Source organism: Oncorhynchus mykiss, chromosome 1 (assembly GCF_013265735.2).
Source record: "Oncorhynchus mykiss isolate Arlee chromosome 1, USDA_OmykA_1.1, whole genome shotgun sequence".
NCBI lineage: Eukaryota > Metazoa > Chordata > Actinopteri > Salmoniformes > Salmonidae > Oncorhynchus > Oncorhynchus mykiss.
In genome coordinates, this window is record NC_048565.1 from 80,644,885 (window position 1) to 80,659,052 (window position 14,168).

Sequence of the window (14,168 nt, forward strand, 5' to 3'; positions counted from 1 at the left end):
GTACTAGAGGAATCACTACAGACACCCTGGTTCAATTCCAGGCTGTATCACAACCAGCTGTGATTGGGAGTCCCATAGGGTGGCGCACAATTAGCCCAGCGTCTTCCGGGTTTGGCCGGGGTAGGCCGTCATTGTAAATAAGAATTTGTTCTTAACTGACTTACCTAGTTAAAAAAAGTTTCAATAAATTGTTTTAATTAAATAAACATTTCATATCAATTATTCCCCTGGTGAGTGGCTGCAATGCCTATAATAGTACCATAAGGTTTGGCACTTGATTGGATGGAAAGGAGGTAGCAGAAGATACATTTTAACTGATTGTCTGCAGGGATAATAACTTTTCACATATTTCATATGCTTGGTAGTTGGTACTGTGGTGAACATTACGCAGATATGTCACGTGCATAGCATTTTATGAACAATTAGCATCCAGAATATTTTACAATGCTCTACAATCACCAGCAATAGGTGACAATATCAAGTTATTCATTCTCCTTAGAGCAGGAGATAAAGCATGTATACGTTTAAGACTAGTAAAGAGTAGGGACGGTTCCCCGACCTTTGAAATAAGAGGGAAGAGAGGAGACCTTGAGCGTGTATAGCCTGCTATGCGCCGAGATACGGCGGGTACAGAAAGCATCCAGTGAAGCCGGAGGGAAGCGACACTAACCGTGCTGGACTACTCACCTTCAATGTAGTCAGAAAGGAAGCAGACGCGCAAACATCTAGGAAAGATTATATTGGACTAATTGACCATAGCACTTAAATGTATACCATATTTTCCCTAGGAAAATTGTGGTGAATTATAGTGGAATTATAGCGATTAATTGTGCTTATAATAAAATGAACTTGAATAAGAAATCAATAAGATAGCAACTAATAATGTAGGTCTGGTATATCAGTCTAGTAAACTATGCCAAGTATAGAAAGAAATGATGAAGGTATGGTCACGGCAGTAGCCTACACAATTTGGTGCCGCCTTTAGAGCATCCTTACCAGTTTGGAAGCATATAATTCTAGCCAGATTTACTATTGGAAGGTTACTTGTATGGACTGTTGTGTGATTTCTATTGTTTTCGACGGTATCATCAGTTGATGTATTAATGACTAGGTTTACAGAACGTGCTCATTCAATATAAACCTCCTATTCCCTAATCCATAGTTGGAATCCGCATATTGGAAATCCAATGCGACAGCACAACCTGCACAAATAACCCGCATAGGGCTACGTGAATGCATTTTGGCGCAATGAATAACTCCGGAGTAGCGCAAATATACCGCGTGTAGGATAGCCTAGGCATGCTATTGCCGACATGGATCAATTTATGCGGGTTTAGGCACGTTGTACACAACTTCCAAGTGCATATTTGGAAACATGGGCAAACGACCAGGTCTTGCTGTGGCAGGAAGGCAAGCAAGGAAGCGCAAGAATGAAACCCAATTCCTACATATTGAGACATTCTCAAAAGCTAAAATAGACTCAATATAAATATCCAAGGCTTTACCATTTTAATCTCAGACAGAATGGTCGACTAATCCCAGTAGATCCGTATAACATATAATAATCTGTACAGAATTTAGGATAGCCAAGACATGCGGCCACACTGTATCTCACAGCTCTATCGAGTGGACTAAACTTGCTGTAACTAGATTGTGCCAGAAAAATACACAATTTGTTATATGTTAATGATAACAATATAAGCAGAATCATACCTTTCACAATATATAACGGTCAAATCCACAGGCAGAAGACAGCAATAGTAGTTGTAGTAGCCTAGACGTGAAAATGCCAATAAGGAGCCGCTAGAGCCGTCAGTAGCCTGGTATTACAGCTCACATTCGTGCTGGGTTTTATACGAAATCAAGGCGAGATACCCCGGTGAAGAAAAAACGAGTTAAAGATTCCCATGCACTCGCAGTTTTCCACGACCTGTATGAGATGAACAGATAACTGATGTTTTATCAGCAAATCTGCATATTGGAGAACTAAAAGGTGCGCTGAGAGTTCTTCCTGATTATTTCCCCCCCCCCTCTCTCTCTCTCTCTCGCTTTCACTCGCCTTCTCTCACTCAACCTCTTTCCTATCCTATTCGATGTGTGGACAGCCACAGAGCTCCATGCACAGAGACCGAGTCCAAAGTGCGTTTAGAACGCGGGCTGCTTCTGTAGAGACGGACAAACTCCCGGAATACACTTTTTCCCACAGCTCGGGGATTATTCTATCCACATCGATTTCAGAAAGAGCAAAGGGAAACGACTCTAAAAATGCGGCCCGCTGCCAACCCGCCTATCAACACCAAGACCCTCCCATTGCTCCACTTTAAATACTTGGGGTAACGTTATATACATTCTAATTAGGCCTACATTTCAATAAACTTGGTAATTGGTACTACATTATGCTACGAATGATTTCCCTTATTTTTTGAATAATGAGGGTTGCTTTGAGATGGGGTCAGTCTTGTCATGGTCGGTTCTTTTTTTCCTCAAGTAACCTTCTGTCTTATGTAACCATACCAAACGTAACAAATCATACTAATTTGATTGTCCCAGATTTACATTTACTATGTTGGCTTCTCTAGTTTATGAGACCAGGCTGTAACTTTGCTCTCTGTTTCTGCCTATTATCACCTGTCAGACTGCCGATATTTGAAGGAGTAGCTGTAGATCGGGGTGGGTAACATTGATGGGGGTGGGGGTCACAAAACATCTGAACTCATCATGAGGGGCTGCAGTTGCTCAGGGGTCTGTATACCCATATACACCCCTCCACCACATTGCAAGCAAAACATTTTAGTAACCCCCCTCTTGACAGCAGAGATATTTTTACATTTTAGAGTTCATTTTTGTGCAGTTCCACACATTTTGCCATGGGGTGTAGAGAATAGGTTGCTGTTTTAAAGTAATCTAGTTACAATTCTACACATTTTGCCATCGGCGGATAAGAAAATTAATTAATTAATTTCCTCCAATTCCTTCAAAATTAATACATTTTCTTCACTTCTACACGTTTTGCCCTTAGGGGGGATAGATGACAGCCATCATCAAAAACAATGGAGAAAATTAATCCCATAACATTTTAACATGGAAATAGCTGTTCTAACATTCAGCCAACAGTAGCAGCCAATGTGTGCTGTTCAATCTCGGCCGACATTCCACAAGACTTTAGAAAAATAAAATGCATGGCTTGACATCAACCTGTTTATCCACATGTCCTTCAAATCAAATCAAATCAGATCATATTTTATTTGTCACATGCACCAAATACAACAAGTGTACTTTATCGTGAAATGCTTACTTACAAGCCCTTAACCAACAATGCAGTTCAAGAAGAATAAAATGTTTACCAAGTAGACTAAAACAAAAAGTACTAATAAAAGTAACACAATAAGAATAACCATAACGAGGCTATATACAGGGGGCGCCGGTACCGAGTCAGTGTGCAGGGGTACAGGCTAGTTTAGGTCATCTGTACATGTAGGTGGGGGAGAAGGGACTATGTATAGGTAACAAACAAACAGCGAGTGTACAAAAGGGAGGAGGGGGCCAATGCAAATTGTCCGGTGGCGATTTTATGAATTGTTCAGCAGTCTAAATGAAGCTGGCAGAAGCTTATAGAAGCTGGTAAAAGCTGTTGAGGAGCCTTTTGGTCCTAGACTTGGTGCTCTGGTACCGTTTGCCGTGCGGTAGCAGAGAAAACAGTCTATAACGTGGGTGACTGGAATCTCTGACAATTTTATGGGCTTTCCTCTGACACCGCCTATTATATAGGTCCTGGATGGCAGAAAGCTTGGCCCCAGTGATGTACTGGGCCGTTCGCACTACCCTCTGTGGTCAGATGCTGAGCAGTTGTCATACCAGGCAGTGATGCAACCGGTCAGGATGCTCCCGATGGTGCAACTGTAGAACCTTTTGAGGATCTGGGGACCCATGTCAAATCTCCTGACGGGGAAAAGGTTTTGTCGTGCTCTCTTCACGACTGTCTTGGTATGTTTGGACCATGATAGTTAATTGGTGATGTGGACACCAAGGAACTTAAAACTCTCGTCCCGCTCCACTACAGCCCCGTTGATGTAGTGGCCCGCCTTTTCATATAGTCCACGATCAGCTCCTTTGTCTTGCTCACATTGAGGGAGAGGTTGTTGTCCTGGCACCACACTGCCAGTGCTCTGACCTCCTCCCTATTATCCGTCTCATCATTGTCGGTAATCAGGCCTACCACTGTTGTGTCGTCAGCAAACTTCGCAATGATATTGGAGTCGTGTTCGAACACGCAGTCATGGGTGAACAGGGAATACGGGAGAGGACTAAGTACACACCCCTGAGGGGCCCCAGTGCTAAGGATCAGCATGGCAGACATGTTGTTGCCTACTCTTACCACCTGGGTGCGGCCCGTCAGGAAGTCCAGGATCCAGTTGCAGAGAGAGGTTTTTAGTCTCAGAATCCTAAGCTTAGTGATGAGCTCTGTGGGCACTATGGTGTTGATTGCTGAGCTGTAGTCGATGAACAGCATTCTCACATAGGTGTTCCTTTTTACCAGGTGAGAAAGAGCAGTGGTGTGCAATTGAGATTGCATCATCTGTGGATCTGTTGGGGCGGTATGCGAATTGGAGTGGGCCTAGGGTGTCCGGGAGGATGCTGTTGTTGTGAGCCATGACCAACCTTTCAAAGCACTTCATGGCTACCAATGTGAGTGCCACAAGGTGGTAATCATTTAGGCAGGTTACCTTCGCTTCCTTGGGCACAGGGACTATGGTGGTCTGCTTGAAACATGTAGGTATTACAGACTCGGTCAGGGAGAGGTTGAAAATGTCAGTGAAGACACTTGACAGTTGGTCCGTGTATGCTTTGAGTACACGTCCTGGTAATCCGTTTGGCCCAGTGACTTTGTGAATGTTGACCTGTTTAAAGGTTTTTGTTCTCAACAGCTCCTGAGAGCTTTATCACACAGTCACAAAGAACAGCTGGTGCTCTCGTGCATGCTTCAATGTTGCTTGCCTCGAAGCGAGCATAAAAGGCATTTAGCTTGTCTGGTAGGCTCGCGTCACTGGGCAGCTCACGTCTGGGTTTCCCTTTGTAGTCTGTAATAGTTTTCAAGCCTTGCCACATCCGACGATGAGAAAGAGAAAGAGGTGACTGAAAATGTTGTTGTGTTGTTTGATGAAAGAAACCACTTTACAAAATAAAATTCATTAATTTTCCTTTACTATCATTACAAAGAATCAGACAAATTATGCTACCCTCTGCCTATTGGCTACTTAGCTTATTCAAGCCTGTCTCAAAATTCAACACTGCCCCTTTAAGACAAAAAAAAGCTATTTATCTGATTGGCTTTTCAAATATGTCTGTAAATGTAAATGTTTTGTGCTCTCATAGGAAGCAATCAATCCCCTATTGCTGACTACAAATGATTTATAACTGGGATAATAACTCACTAACTAGCAAAGGATATTAACAAAATGCGCACAAGGCTACATGTAGCTCTCGTTTGATTTCCAAATAAGCACATCTACTCACTTCCACTCATGCTGTAAACAGTCCAGTTCAAGTTGAATGGCACAGATCCATATATGGCAATGGTCTATTTGCATATAGGCCTATTGCAGCTCTGATTGGTTATGGTGCGCTGGTCAGTGTAGAGTACGGGCCTGAGTCATGCCTTTCAATGCAATAGAATCCTACTCCAATGTGTTCTGCCGACAACATCTCTTGCACAGTTAGTTTTTCATACCAAGTCTTGCATAGCTTGTTTTGTTTTGGTATGTTTCGGTATGCATTGAAAGTGGCTAATATTGAATTGATTCGATCACAATTGCCACCGTAAATGGAAACGTTGATAGTGTTAACTAAGTGGAACAAGGTGTGTGAAGTTCAATATCGTGCTTCTCTCAGAGGGCTGATACTGTATTTCTTCTGCGGGACAGTCCAGAGGAAGCTGTGCAGCAGTCTCGGGGCTACTGCGCACGTGTGCATGCACGCAGCTTAGAGGGAACATTGTCTATACAGTACACGATTTTAGTTTTTGTTGTCCTAGGCTACCTGGCTAAAATGTTTGCTCACTAACCTAACTTCCATTCATGGGAAACGTTAGCTAGTTAACATTAGTCTTCTACATATAAATACAACTTCCATTCTCTCAGGCCAGGGGCACAATGTATGAATTTATGATTGAATCAGAATCTCCATTATAATCATTGGCCAGTATGGAGAATTAAGTAAAACCACAATTCCCAAATCCCTATCCCCATCCATGGCAACATTTAGGAAATCGCTAGCTAGCCACCGGAGAACAACAACACAACAAGATGCAACAATTCCATTGTTTTCTGTCAATGACATTTGGCTTCTGATGTGACACCTTTTTTTGGTGTGCCAGGACCATTCACAGCTGAACTCACTCAGTTTAGCTAAATGCTGATTGCCTGTTATTTTATACTTAAAAATAAATAAATCTACTGCAGAGACAGCCTGCAGAGTTCTGTCATTCTATCCAGGTCTGTGCCAAAACAATTCGAGCTTCTACTTCTAAAACGCCACCTTTCCAAAAACAAGTCTCTCACCTTTGCTGCTTGTTATAGACCACCTTCTGCCCCCAGCTGTGCCCTGGACACCATATGTGAATTGATTGCCCCCCATCTATCTTCAGAGCTCGTACTGTTAGGTGTTCTAAACTGGAACATGCTTAACACCCCGGCCATCCTACAATCTAAGCTAGATTCTCTCAATCTCACACAAATTATCAATGAACCTACTAGGTACAACTCCAAACCTGTAAACACGGGCACCCTCATAGATGTCATCCTGACCAACATGCTCTCTAAATACACCTCTGCTGTCTTCAACCAGGGTCTGCGGTCAAACAACCACCACTCATCACTGTCAAATTCTCCCTAAAACACTTCAGCGAGCAGGCCTTTCTAATCGACCTGGCCTGGGTATCCTGGAAGGATATTGACCTCATTCCGTCAGTAGAGGATGCCTGGATATTCTTTAAAAGTGCTTTCCTCACCATCTTAAATGAGCATGGTCCATTCAAAAAATGTAGAACCAGGAACAGATAAAGCCCTTTGTTCACTCCAGACCTGACTGCCCTTGACCAGCACAAAAACATCCTGTGGCGTACTGCACTAGCATCGAATAGCCCCCGTGATATGCAACTTTTTAGGGAAGTTAGGAACCAATATACACAGGCAGTAAGGAAAGCAAAGGCTAGCTTTTTCAAACATACATTTGCATCCGGTAGCACAAACTCCCAAAAGTTCTGGGACACTAAAGTCCATGGAGAATAAGAGCACCTCCTCCAGCTGCCCACTGCACTGAGGCTAGGAAACACTGACACCACCGATAAATCCATGATAATGGAGTATTTCAATGAGCATTTTTCTACGGCTGGCTATGCTTTCCATCTGGCTACCACTACCCCGGTCAACAGCCCTGCAACCCCCACAACAACTTGCCCAAACCTCCCCCATTTCTCCTTCACCAAAATCCAGATAGCTGATGTTCTGAAAGAGTTTCAAAATCCTGACCCTTACAAATCTGGTGGGAAAGGGGGAGACACTCTAGATCTAAACTGTTACAGACCTATATCTATTCTACCCTGCCTTTCTAAGGTCTTCAAAAGCCAAGTTAACAAACAGATCACCAACCATTTTGAATCCCACCGTACCTTCTCCGCTATGCAATCTGGTTTCCAAGCTGGTCATTGGTGCACCTCAGCCACGCTCAAGGTCCTAAACGAAAAAAAAAAAGAGACAATATTTTGTAGCCGTATTCATCGACCTGGCCAAGACTTTCGACTCTGTCAATCACCACATTCTTATCGGCAGACTTAACAGTCCTAGTTTCTCAAACGACTGCCTCGCCTGGTTCACCAACTACTTCTCAGATAAAGTTCAGTGTGTCAAATCAGAGGGCCTGTGGTAGGCAGTCTCAGGCAGTCTCTATGGGGGTGTCACAGAGTTCAATTCTCGGGCCGACTCTTTTCTCTGTAAACATCAATGATGTCGCTCTTGCTACTGGTGATTCTCTGATCCACCTCTAGGCAGACGACACCATTCTGTATACTTCTGGCCCTTTTTTGGACACTGTGTTAACTAACCTCCAGATGAGCTTCAATGCCATACAACTCTCCTTCCGTGGCCAAATGCTCGCTGGCTTCCCTTGCATTCAATGCTACTTGCAGCAAAAATACCATTCTCTTTTTGACCAGACAACATCAGATAGATGGGTTACATATACTGAGACAGAGGGGTGCTGTTTTATTTGCTCGGATCCTTTTCCGGTAACACGCATTCAGCCTCTTTCGAATTTGTCACGACTTCCACTGAAGGTGGCTCCTCTCCCTGTTCAGGCGGCGCTCACCGGTCTACTAGCTGCCACCGACTTGTGTTTTACTTGTGTTCTTTTTGGGTAATTAGGGGGGGGGTATTTAAATCTCGCCATTTCCTCTGGGTTTTGTGCGGGATTGTTTCGTTTGCTGTCATTTCGTTTTGAGTTGCGTTTTTTGGGTTCTGTTGAACAGGTGGGTTTTTCCCCGGATGGTGTCTGGGTGGTTTGAGGCTACTGTTGTAGTCCTGTTTTTCCTGTTCTTTGGACTTGTTCATTAAACGCCCTTTTCGAAACTTGTCCTGCACCTGACTCCACACCCACATCTCCTTTGGGAGATATCTGACAGAATTGAAGGAAGTTTATGAAACACAGAGAGACAACATATATGTTATTTTGAATGTTATACGTATACAATACATATTTACGTACGTATATACGTACATATACGTATATATACGTATATAAACGTATATAAACGTATATACAGTGCCTTGCGAAAGTATTCGGCCCCCTTGAACTTTGCGACCTTTTGTCACATTTCAGGCTTCAAACATAAAGATATAAAACTGTATTTTTTTGTGAAGAATCAACAACAAGTGGGACACAATCATGAAGTGGAACGACATTTATTGGATATTTCAAACTTTTTTAACAAATCAAAAACTGAAAAATTGGGCTTGCAAAATTATTCAGCCCCCTTAAGTTAATACTTTGTAGCGCCACCTTTTGCTGCGATTACAGCTGTAAGTCGCTTGGGGTATGTCTCTATCAGTTTTGCACATCGAGAGACTGACATTTTTTCCCATTCCTCCTTGCAAAACAGCTCGAGCTCAGTGAGGTTGGATGGAGAACATTTGTGAACAGCAGTTTTCAGTTCTTTCCACAGATTCTCGATTGGATTCAGGTCTGGACTTTGACTTGGCCATTCTAACACCTGGATATGTTTATTTTTGAACCATTCCATTGTAGATTTTGCCTTATGTTTTGGATCATTGTCTTGTTGGAAGACAAATCTCCGTCCCAGTCTCAGGTCTTTTGCAGACTCCATCAGGTTTTCTTCCAGAATGGTCCTGTATTTGGCTCCATCCATCATCCCATCAATTTTAACCATCTTCCCTGTCCCTGCTGAAGAAAAGCAAGCCCAAACCATGATGCTGCCACCACCATGTTTGACAGTGGGCATGGTGTGTTCAGCTGTGTTGCTTTTACGCCAAACATAACGCTTTGCATTGTTGCCAAAAAGTTCAATTTTGGTTTCATCTGACCAGAGCACCTTCTTCCACATGTTTGGTGTGTCTCCCAGGTGGCTTGTGGCAAACTTTAACCGACACTTTTTATGGATATCTTTAAGAAATGGCTTTCTTCTTGCCACTCTTCCATAAAGGCCAGATTTGTGCAATATACAACTGATTGTTGTCCTATGGACAGAGTCTCCCACCTCAGCTGTAGATCTCTGCAGTTCATCCAGGGTGATCATGGGCCTCTTGGCTGCATCTCTGATCAGTCTTCTCCTTGTATGAGCTGAAAGTTTAGAGGGACGGCCAGGTCTTGGTAGATTTGCAGTGGTCTGATACTCCTTCCATTTCAATATTATCGCTTGCACAGTGCTCCTTGGGATGTTTAAAGCTTGGGAAATCTTTTTGTATCCAAATCCGGCTTTAAACTTCTTCACAACAGTATCTCGGACCTGCTTGGTGTGTTCCTTGTTCTTCATGATGCTCTCTGCGCTTTTGACGGACCTCTGAGACTATCACAGTGCAGATCCATTTATACGGAGACTTGATTACACACAGGTGGATTGTATTTATCATCATTAGTCATTTAGGTCAACATTGGATCATTCAGAGATCCTCACTGAACTTCTGGAGAGAGTTTGCTACACTGAAAGTAAAGGGGCTGAATAATTTTGCACGCCCAATTGTTCAGTTTTTGATTTGTTAAAAAAGTTTGAAATATCCAATAAATGTCGTTCCACTTCATGATTGTGTCCCACTTGTTGTTGATTCTTCACAAAAAAATACAGTTTTCTATCTTTATGTTTGAAGCCTGAAATGTGGCAAAAGGTCGCAAAGTTCAAGGGGGCCGAAAACTTTCGCAAGGCACTGTATTATTATTATTATTTATATTATTATTGTTTTTTGCTCAATCTGATTGGGTGGGCTTAGCTCCCCAGTAGGTGGCTCCTGAGTGAGATTTAATGCCAGATGTGTCAGTGTGAAAAATGTGGATGACTTGCGCTTGTCACGGTTTAATAGGAAAACTCAAACATGAACACAACTAACAAAACAAGAACCGTGAAAACCGAAAACAATCCCGTGTGGCACAAACACTGACACAGGAAACAATCACCCACAAAATACCCAAAGAATATGGCTGCCTAAATATGGTTCCCAATCAGAGACAACGATAAACACCTGCCTCTGATTGAGAACCACTCTAGGCAACCATAGACTTACCTAGACAACTAAACTGAACACAACCCCATTAATCTAATAAACCCCTAGACAAGACGAACACAATAAATCACCCATGTCACACCCTGGCCTAACCAAAATAATAAAGAAAACAAAGATAACTAAGGCCAGGGCGTGACAGCGCTAAATAGAGCGATTTATCATAACTGTGGAAAGCACGTATATTACTGTATATAAACACCCCCCCCCCCCCCCCCCCACACACACACACACACCCTAGTCGCACCACGGTCTATGGCACTGCATCTTAATGCTAGAGGTGTCACCACAGACACTGGTTTGATTCCAGGCTGTATCAGAAGCGGCCGTGATTGGGAGTCCCGTAGGGCGGCGCACAATTGGCCCAGCATCATCCGGGTTAGGGTTTGGCCGGGGTCATTGTCATCCACCAAGTCATCCACCGTCATTGTCACACAACGGCCTACCCCGTCCTGTCACACGACTAATCCTCTCTGTGTGGAGGGGGCAATTAAAAGTGTGTCAGAGTTCAGAGTTCAAAGTGTGTCGGAAAAGCCAATGTAAAGGTCTGTGTCACAGGGCCTAAGAGTGTTGGTTATCCCATCCCATAATGGCTTTTGCCAGAGGGAGAAAGTGATGTGTGCTGACTATGCCATAATGTGGTTCTATTTGATGATTGGGTTGTTGTGTTGAGCTAAGTCTGAACATGCAAATTAAACAGTGTACTGTAAATCACATCATGGACTAGGACCAATTACTCACCACTGACACATCAACTCACCTGAACTACTGTACCACAATTAAGGCCATAGTTTAAATATAAACTGACTCTTTTGGTGTATCGGTGCCAAAAATAGCAAGGAGCATCAATAAAGGGATGTAGAAAAAAAGAGTACCACTGTGACAGGCAACAGCTGCACATGCTCTGGTCAGGTGCAACGTGTCCTATTTAAATTCAACCTTTGTTTGTTATGAACACAAAGAGGGGACAGTATCCTCCTCAGAACAGCCAGAGAACGTTCTGCATGACATCCTTCAGCCACAACAAAGGTGGTGACATTTACAAACTAATCGCTGCAGACATGTCCAGATTAGGTTTTGGGTCCAACTCTCCGCACAGGGGTCATCACAGGGGTCATTCAAGGTTGGAAGGAAAAAAGAAAAGTTTTAGTCATATTCTCGAAGTAAGTCTAAGCAAAGTCTACTATATATGCAATGCATTGGCCCTCGCAGATTTTCAGCAAAATCTCTCTGCTTGGTTGAAGACACCTGGTGCATGTCAGACAGATTATAAAGTCTATCAGAATGTCTTTTCATTGGAAGGCAGATGGTTTAGTTATTTTCCAAGGACTACACCTCACTATGGATGCGCTGGAGGCTGAGAGAGGAACACCATAAAGCTTTCAGACTGAGATCTCCTACATTTTCATTCCCAGAGTCCCACTAAGGCAAAGCTCTTATTCTGAGAAATGGGCTGGTGTATACAGTCTGCTACGTGTACCTGCTGACAGAGGTTAGATGCACCCAGATTTGAGCATAAATTCCACATTGTGAGTCCGAGGTTGGGCTGGTTTTAGAGCCCAAAGGCCTCTATGCAGAGATTGTCAATCATAATATGTTTGTGTCAGACACAAGGAAGGATGAAGAATGGGGATGTGATGCACTCAGAGATGCAACCAGTTGAGTGTTTCTGAAGAAAGGAATTCATCTTTGTATGTGATTGTATGACATAGACTGACCAGTTGAATCTAGCTGAACGCTACGATCCCTTATTGTCACTTGTTAAATCCCCTTCAATCAGTGTAGATTAAGTGGAGGAGACTGTGGAGGTTAAGTAATGATTATTAAACCTTGAAACAATCGAGACAAGGATTGTGTTTGTGTGCCATTCTGAAGGTGAATGGGCAAGACAAAATATTTACAGTAAGTGCCTTTGAATGGGGTATGGTAGTAGGTGCCAGGCACACTGGTTTGAATGTGTCAAGAACTGCAACACTGCTGGGCTTTTCACGCTCAACAGTTTCCTGTGTGTATCAAGAATTGTCCACCACCTAAAAGACATCCAGCCAACTTGACACAACTGTGGGAAGCATTGAAGTCAACATGGGCCAGCATCTCTGTGGAAGGCTTTTTACACCTTGTAGAGTCCATGCTCCAACAAATTGAGGCTATTATGAGGGCAAAACAGGGCACAACTCAATATTAGGAAGGTGTTCCTAATGTTTTGCACACTAAGTGTATAAATGTGTGTGCATGTGCTCATGAGAAAAAGTATGAGGAAGTGAAAGACTGAGTCTGTCCTGTATTGGTTGGAGTGGGAGATGACAGTCACTTGGAGGGAACCAGAACAGTCAAACTGTTTGACATTCTGCCAGAGATACGGGTCTTTGGAAGTGAATTCAGTGACCTTCATATTTCACAGTCTACAGTATTCTCTCCAAGCACCCCCCCCCCCCCGTATTTCCTTATGTTCTTAATTCAAAATCAAATCTCTGAGTCCGTCTTTTGAGAAGTTATTTGAACAGAAATTCCACATTATTGGTACTTACAATGCATAGGGAGCCTGTTATGTCTGATTTAAATGGATGCACTTTCCCCCTGCGACGCAAAAACACTTAACTATGCTGGAGATGGCACCTGAGGTGGCAGTGCAAAACTGTGTCATCCTCTCTAACGTGGCTGGTGCTCTGTTCTATGAATATAACCACTTTAAAAGGCATACAACTATAGGGTCGAAGAAAGAAGAGATTTAATAGCTTTTCAAAGACTTCCTTGTCTGCTTGTCAAAGACATGTGAGAGGCATCCCACTTCCTTGTTTCTAGCTTTACTTGCAGAATCTAAGCATCACAGAACAATGGCCTCTGTGTTTACTAGGACATCACAGACTCACGCATGAAAACATGTTTATAAAAGACACACAACTGTCACAACTTCCACGGAAGGTGGCTCCCCTTCCTGTTCGAGCGGTGCTCGGCGGTCGTCGTGGCCGGTCTACTAGCCGCCACAGATCCCTTTTTCCTTTTCTGTTCGTTTGGTCTTATTAGTTGCACCTGTTCCTTATTGTGTTTCTTGATTTTTGTCTATTTAAACCGGTTAGGCCTGCCTAGGTTTGTGCGGGATTGTTTTACAATTAGTTGTGGATGTTTGATTGTATTTTATTTTTCCGGACATTTTGGGTCCTGTGTATGGGCCGGTCAGTTGATGCACCTTGTGGTTTTGGCGTGACTGTTTTTTCCGGTAATAAAATATACATTTATTCGAACCCTCTGTTCTCTGCGCCTGACTCCAAACCCACTGTTCTTAAAGGACTCTGACAACAACAGGACATACAGTAGTAGGGCCTTGGTGTACTTGACAGGCGCTGACACTATTCAGGGTAATATTATGACAGTGAATTGAATATAAGT

General features: G+C 43.1%; 1 protein-coding gene across 2 annotated transcripts in view; it reads right to left on the reverse strand.

Annotated features, from left to right (window-relative positions):
• Window positions 1-2,256, reverse strand: part of slc8a1b (solute carrier family 8 member 1b) — a 237,664-nt gene extending 235,408 nt beyond the window's left edge. The window contains exon 1 of one of the 2 annotated variants that reach the window (XM_036986620.1): window positions 1,714-2,256. The gene's annotated coding sequence lies outside the window, so the exon portion shown is untranslated. The remainder of the gene's footprint in view (window positions 1-1,713) is intronic. The other variant, XM_036986617.1, reaches the window with a different exon arrangement.
• Between the last annotated feature and the right edge of the window lie 11,912 nt (window positions 2,257-14,168).